This window comes from Varroa jacobsoni, unplaced genomic scaffold, assembly GCF_002532875.2.
Source record: "Varroa jacobsoni isolate VJ856 unplaced genomic scaffold, vjacob_1.0 scaffold_302, whole genome shotgun sequence".
NCBI classification, from domain to species: Eukaryota; Metazoa; Arthropoda; class Arachnida; order Mesostigmata; family Varroidae; genus Varroa; species Varroa jacobsoni.
Window position 1 is genome coordinate 383,346 of NW_019213204.1, and position 6,536 is coordinate 389,881.

The following is a 6,536-nucleotide window of genomic DNA, read 5'->3' on the forward strand; positions in this document are numbered from 1 at the left end:
TTATGCCGAGTACGTTGTTGACCGCTTATATAGTCCTGCCCATTACCTTGGGCGCCGTACAATTGTGTACGTGAGACAGGCACAAGTCCAGATCAGTTTTCCTATAACACGGCCTCAGCAAAGACGAACATCCTATTTCTTGTATGCCTACAACAGGCTGAACGTTGCCGCCTAACTTTAACTACAAATATACATTGATGATAATCAATGGCCAAATAAGTCCTGGCCGCCCAGTCCATACGATGGTTGATACGTGAACGCTAGCTAATTTGAAGATAGCTTGGTGAAGATAATGAACTCGGGTATGTACTATGAATAATAAGTATCATTAATAATATAATACTAGAAGTTCTTTAACCGTTGTCAATCAATTCAGCCATATTTCCGAGTAGTGCAATAGATAAACAGCTACTTCAGCCTAATAGACAGGTGAAAATGAGAAAAAAAAAACCAGAAGGGAGACATATTCTATCGTTTGAATACCGACAGTTGAATATTACGTAACAGTTATTATTTGACACTACGCCCGACAGATGGCGCATATTGATCATGTTATTAATTTATAAAACTTACATATTTACTAGTAACTATAACGCATACTGTGGCGTAGCGTACGAATCCTTTAACCCTTTGTAAAAGTCCCAATTGTCGGTTTCTTTACTATTGAATTGCGTAATGAGCGTTCGGGGAGCTCAGTTTTGCGTCACCAAACCTACTTAAAGCTGTCGGAGTGGGGCAAAGCTGATGATACAAGCCGCGATTAGCCCGGTAGCGTGAATGCCTACTAGTAAATAACGTACGATGCAGTCTTCGGGCAAGTCTTCCAAAGAGCCAACTGCCGCCGTCGAGTTTGTATAATGCTCGAAGGATTAGCTTTATAAAATCACTGTAAGCGTAATAGCAATATTTGACGAGGATGATGTATATCGACAAACAGTAGTCATAATGCTAGTGCCAATATATATATATATATATATATTCGCTGCGTTTATTGAACTGGTCAAAAATGGCTGAGTGACCAAGTTGCCAACAACAATATCTTCCATTACTATTTAGCACAATCCCATCTAGCCCAATACATTGACGGTATTTATGCAGGATCCCAGATGATTTATAGCGAAAAGTCGTGAACAATTAGCAGCAACGATTGGGCCCCGTTCAGCGCTAGAGAATCCATGCTATGAAGTTCGATCAAACAGATTGTGCCTGTTCCATATTGTGTACGTAACGTATAACTGAATTCAGCGAACAATGTTTAACCCATAGGCATAACGTGGCTGAGCAAATGTTAGCTATGCGCAAAAGTAAACAAGAAGGAAGCCCCCCAATCTCGTTAAGTGAGCAACGCCTCGTTCGCCAATAGAAGGAGCTCGATCAAATGTGAAATTAAAAGAAAAACAAGCAAGTTCAGCCCAGCTGAACAAAGTCTGTTAGCCTCTACACGATTTACAACTTGTAGTTGGGACATGTTGAATAGTACACAGTATAATGATAAAAAAAAAAAAAGGGAAAAAAAATAGAAAACAGTATAAAAGCATCCTGCATTGAATAAAAGTAAAAATATCACTTCGAAGTACAACGACATAGCGATGATAATGAAACGTAAAAGGATCAGACTTGGTAACACTGGCTATCTACAAATGATCGTAAACGTTCGTAACAAAAGGCCTTCTTACCAATATTTATTACATACTCATTAACAGCATGCGGGAACAGTGAGACCGTAGCACGGTCCTAGCACTGATCCTATACACAGTTACCTATTCACCCTGTTCGAAGTAGACGAACGAACAGATGTTTCAATCAATTGATCTTCTTTCTTTATCTTTCTTATTATGATATTGCTATCTCGTTATCATTATTTACCGATAATCATTTATCAATATTATTACCATCTACAATATACATTACACACGTACGTGCTTGATTAGTATCCGTGTGTAAGGAAACAATGGATGAAAAAGCAGGATAGTTATAATACGAACTAAAATTCAGCAATACGAAAAGGCCTAATAAGACTATGATGGCAATATGGCGAAATTTGAAAATTTAAACGCTTCATTTTTGTACACCGCCCGTCATTTTCCGTAAAAATGTATGCCTGCGCAAGCGATAGCTGTATGAGTGCGTTAAAATTATTTCCATACTATTGGTAATAGCAATAATATAAGTAAAATCTAGTTACCATGGGATAGTCAGTAGAAACTGCCGTTAAGCTAGCGCATCATTCATGTTAAGGAAGCTCTCCCTCTATCTCTGTCTCTCTATATATAGTCGATATTGATCGTATGGAAAAGATAGTTATCACGTTGGCGTCACCGATCACTATGTAATTCCACGATAAAAGTTTCATTTCAAATATAGCACTGGTTGCTTCTGCAAGCACGTTACAATATTGCTGACGCTGAGATTACGTGCACCCCTTGATCCTTGTTTCTAGAATGTTTCCAAAAATCCAATCCCTATTCAACTGCAATACTCGAAACAAAGACAAACGAAAAAGGTGGCAAAAAGAACTCCTACCAACAGTTCTTATGGAAAATTCGAAGAATACTATCCTATGATTTATTTAAGAAGTACCGTACTGTATTTTTGCATGCCTCATTTACAAAAGACAAGCGTCAAGACGAGAAGAAATTATGTCAATTGCTTTTGTCTTTCTTCATTTACTATTGCACATAGGGAACACATCAAATCTTAGACCCACTCTATTTGCTGAATACCTACTTAACAGGTGTTCTCCTATTTGAATACGCGCATTGTATGAAATGTGCGTACACGAAAAGGGCAGAATGGTTGCCCCAGAAATCAATCATGAAATATCGAGCCTATGTGAAGAATATCTCTTTTTCGATTTGATCTCAGTCGAGATGTCGAGTAATGAATCAGCTCTCGGTGGTGTCCCGTAATCGACACACCTGTTAGCCGTAGAATTAGATGTAGAGGAAATAGTCGAACGATGTAGTGGAAACAGATGCATTCCTAAAAGGGCAATCTACCATTTTCCGGGCCTGCCCCGTGATCTTCGTTGAGATTGTCCTGGGCTTCAAGCTTGAACATGGTCCGGATGTGGTCGTATGTCCACCAAAAAAACCGACGCAGAGCGAGCCTTTCGTCGTGATCAATTCACACCAAGGAACTGGCAAGCAGTCGGCGATACCCTAGATAACTGTATTATAACGAAACGCCGTGAAACGTCGAAATTTTCAATATTTGTGAGCCCAATTTCGTTCGGGGGGTCGTTGGCGCCAAGGTGGCCGTAATTATCAAGCTGGATACATACATTATATGCTGTTGGGCCGTGTATACCGTTATTAGCAGCGTGACTCAATCAGATGAACGACCCGACGGCACTATTCTGTCACATGCTCTTACTGTAGCAGCCTCCTAAGGCAGTGGGGTTCGGCTTGCGCTAAAGGGAACGGTGAACGCCCCAAAACCGTCCCTGGCAATGCATCCGTCTGGCCATCTCAGTATCTAACTTCCCGAACTCGATGGGCACATCGACCCCTACCTGATCTACGTTCCATTATCACTCAACGCCAAACGTGCCCTCAACTCCTTGCCCGATTCTCATTGCTATGAAAAGAATGGCCATCTGCATAAGGTCATCCGTGCAATTGGTTACTTGAAAAAAGGCTAGAAAAAATCTGTAAATACGACACAGGTACTATTTAGTAGTGAACGACAGGAGACATAAACAGTTATATACAACCTACAATTTATACCTATTTATCTATATACTCGTTTGAAGCTCAATACTATGAGCGTCAACAAGTAATCATAACCATTTACGATAATCAAGGCCGCGAACATTTTGAACGAGTACAGGAAGATCAAGAACGTATGAAATCAATTGTAAGAACGACAACGACACCTTTAACAATATGGATCTTGAACAAAGATCTAAACAACCTGCTTGAGGTCCGTAAGAAATCTACGATGCTAACAACAATAATTAAACAATGAGATAGATGGGTAGAGTATCGATACGAAGCACTAATCTATACGTACACTGATTGATTTATGTGGATAGTTAGTGGTGTGCTGGGTGAATACGAAGACACGGTGTTCATCAAGTGATGAGTATATGATGATGATGATGATCAATGACGACCATTCCGTAGCGATGCAATACGATGTAATGGTCGGCATGATGGAAATGCACACGGTGTTAATCATATAATTATATCCCACTATTGAAATGATTATTATTTGTATAGGTAAAAGTAATAATGGATGATTGTGTATTGTGAGAGTCAAAAAAAAAACAAAACAAAACAAAAAAAAAAACACTAATGGTACCAATATTGATAATAGTCAACGAAGTGATCGAATATGATCATTGTTATTGATATTATTATTATACCATACGAGCAAACTGATGAAACCGTAATGAATAATAAAGCATTTATTATATAGGAAGAATTTAAAGCTTGGGTGGGAGACGTTTAAAGTGGCTTACCAGTTGCTCATTGCAGCTAATCACAAGCGTCGTCCATTGGTTTGGTCTCCATCTCTGGGCGGGTACTTATAACATCTCAAACTAATAAGAAACACTCAGCATCATGACCATCGATTGATGAAGAACATCTCTTAGGACGGCACGAAGAATTGAACCGGCGATGGATGACCTTCGATTGGATGACGATGTCCACGACTAAGTGACCACTGCCGTTGTGTCAACAAAAATCGTTGCGTGACGGAACCGCGACTGAATGGAGAATTCAGATTAGTTTATTACGAATATTAATAAGAAATGAGTGAAATAATGTGGACGGAACCCAATTAGACCTAACATCATCATGTTTCTGTGTGAATGATACGACTTCAATAAAAGAAAATGCAACACGATCCTACTAAAAGAAACTGTATCTTTTTTGTTGCTATCCATCCATCCATCCATCCATCCATCCATCTATCGTATTTAAAGTTCGGCGACGGCGCGCTTTGGTCCCGTGACGGCGACAGCGGTGAGCCACTTGTCTACTAACTCTACATGCGAAGGTCTAGGGTCGAAACCTACTGTTAGGTACTTTGTCCAGTACTAGAAATTGGACGTTTGAAGCTACCACAACGCAGAAACCGCCATTTGGCTGGCGGTATGGGCCTTGGAAAAAAGATGCTGAAGTTCGAAATTCTAGTACACCCACGAAACTATAAATGTCGGTAGTCTTTTTTTGTTTATGATGAAAGGCGACGAAGAGTGAATGGTCTGACTTTTATGTCGAACGTTGAGAGCGATTGATACTTTCTTTTTTCTCCGTTTCTAGCTTTAATATGCCTTGTGTGAGACAGCGGTCCATTGAATTGGCAATTACTTTCAGAAGTTCGAAGAGCACCATAGAAATTTAATAGCGACTGATTCAAATATACTCGAAAACAAATCAGGGATGACCCACCACACTGTCGCCTTACCCGTGAACAGCGTTCTAGTACGAATATTAGCTAAATTCTAGCCATCTCAAGCTCACAATAGTTAAAGCATTATCAACGCCTCGAGTTGCTAGCCTAACTACTGGTTAGTTAACAGTCAGGTACCCATTGGCAGGTCGCAAACAAACCCACATAGCGTATGTGAATAATATTTTGTTTTTTAATAATATTTATTAAATACAAGTAAACTATTTTCGTGTTTACGTTGCAATCTGACGTTGCAGACGCTGCTTCTGTCACGAAAATTTTTTTCGATAGTGATTAACCCCTTCCATAGACATTGACATAAGTGCCACGCGGGTACTGTTGGATCACGCAACCTGGAACAATAGCGTATTTCGTGTAGGATATTATTTGTCTATTTACCTCAGACGTAGAGCAGACGTAAAAATCTGTTTGAGAACCGCTGTACCGTACTTTAGCATCCTGTTCTATTTTCTCATCCTCGATCGTCATAAAACTAAAAAAAATAATTTCTTTCTTGTTTTGTCCAATATCTTGAAGAAACTAAGATTAAACAATGTATATCCACCATATGCTACCTAAACAACATTTAACTTTATAACCAGAGAGACTGTATTTGATAATTGCAATTTTCATGAACATGTTTAGATGTTATTGGTGACCCTAATTATTTTCCTAAGGCAAGCTTAAACATAAACCCTCTGATCAAACATTAGAAAGAGAAAAGAGTAAATCGATGCTTTTATTTAGCTGGTTCTGCTCGTACGGCACAGAGCTTCTTGTCGACCTGAAAACTTCTGCACGCAGCGATTTTAGTTGTCTGTGCATTTCCTATGCCTATGCACGTGACCGCTGATCGCAGACAAGCGATTCCGTGAGCGTATGGAAAACACTTGATACACCGCAGAACAAAGGAGAAATATGTACTTCTATGGAAGACATTTATCGGTCATCACTTCTATTCCTATGAGGTCAATAAGACTGATGGTAACAAGCATATATAGGTCTATAAAGGCTTCGAAAAGGGGTCATAGTCGGGTATAGTGATAAAGGCATGCGTGCAGCATTTCTGAGTGAACATTGTTTGTCCTTCAATCCTTATAATAATAATCATATCATCCTTACTACTAGTATAG

The 6,536-nt window shown here is 39.4% G+C and overlaps 1 long non-coding RNA gene across 1 annotated transcript; it reads right to left on the minus strand.

The window, feature by feature from the left end:
* Positions 1–1,657: 1,657 nt before the first annotated feature.
* On the minus strand, positions 1,658–5,272 carry LOC111259177 (uncharacterized). The gene is made up of 2 exons (XR_015310467.1): positions 4,466–5,272; positions 1,658–4,047 (listed from the first exon to the last, which is right to left on the minus strand). It is a non-coding gene; the product is annotated as an uncharacterized LOC111259177 (long non-coding RNA).
* Between the last annotated feature and the right edge of the window lie 1,264 nt (positions 5,273–6,536).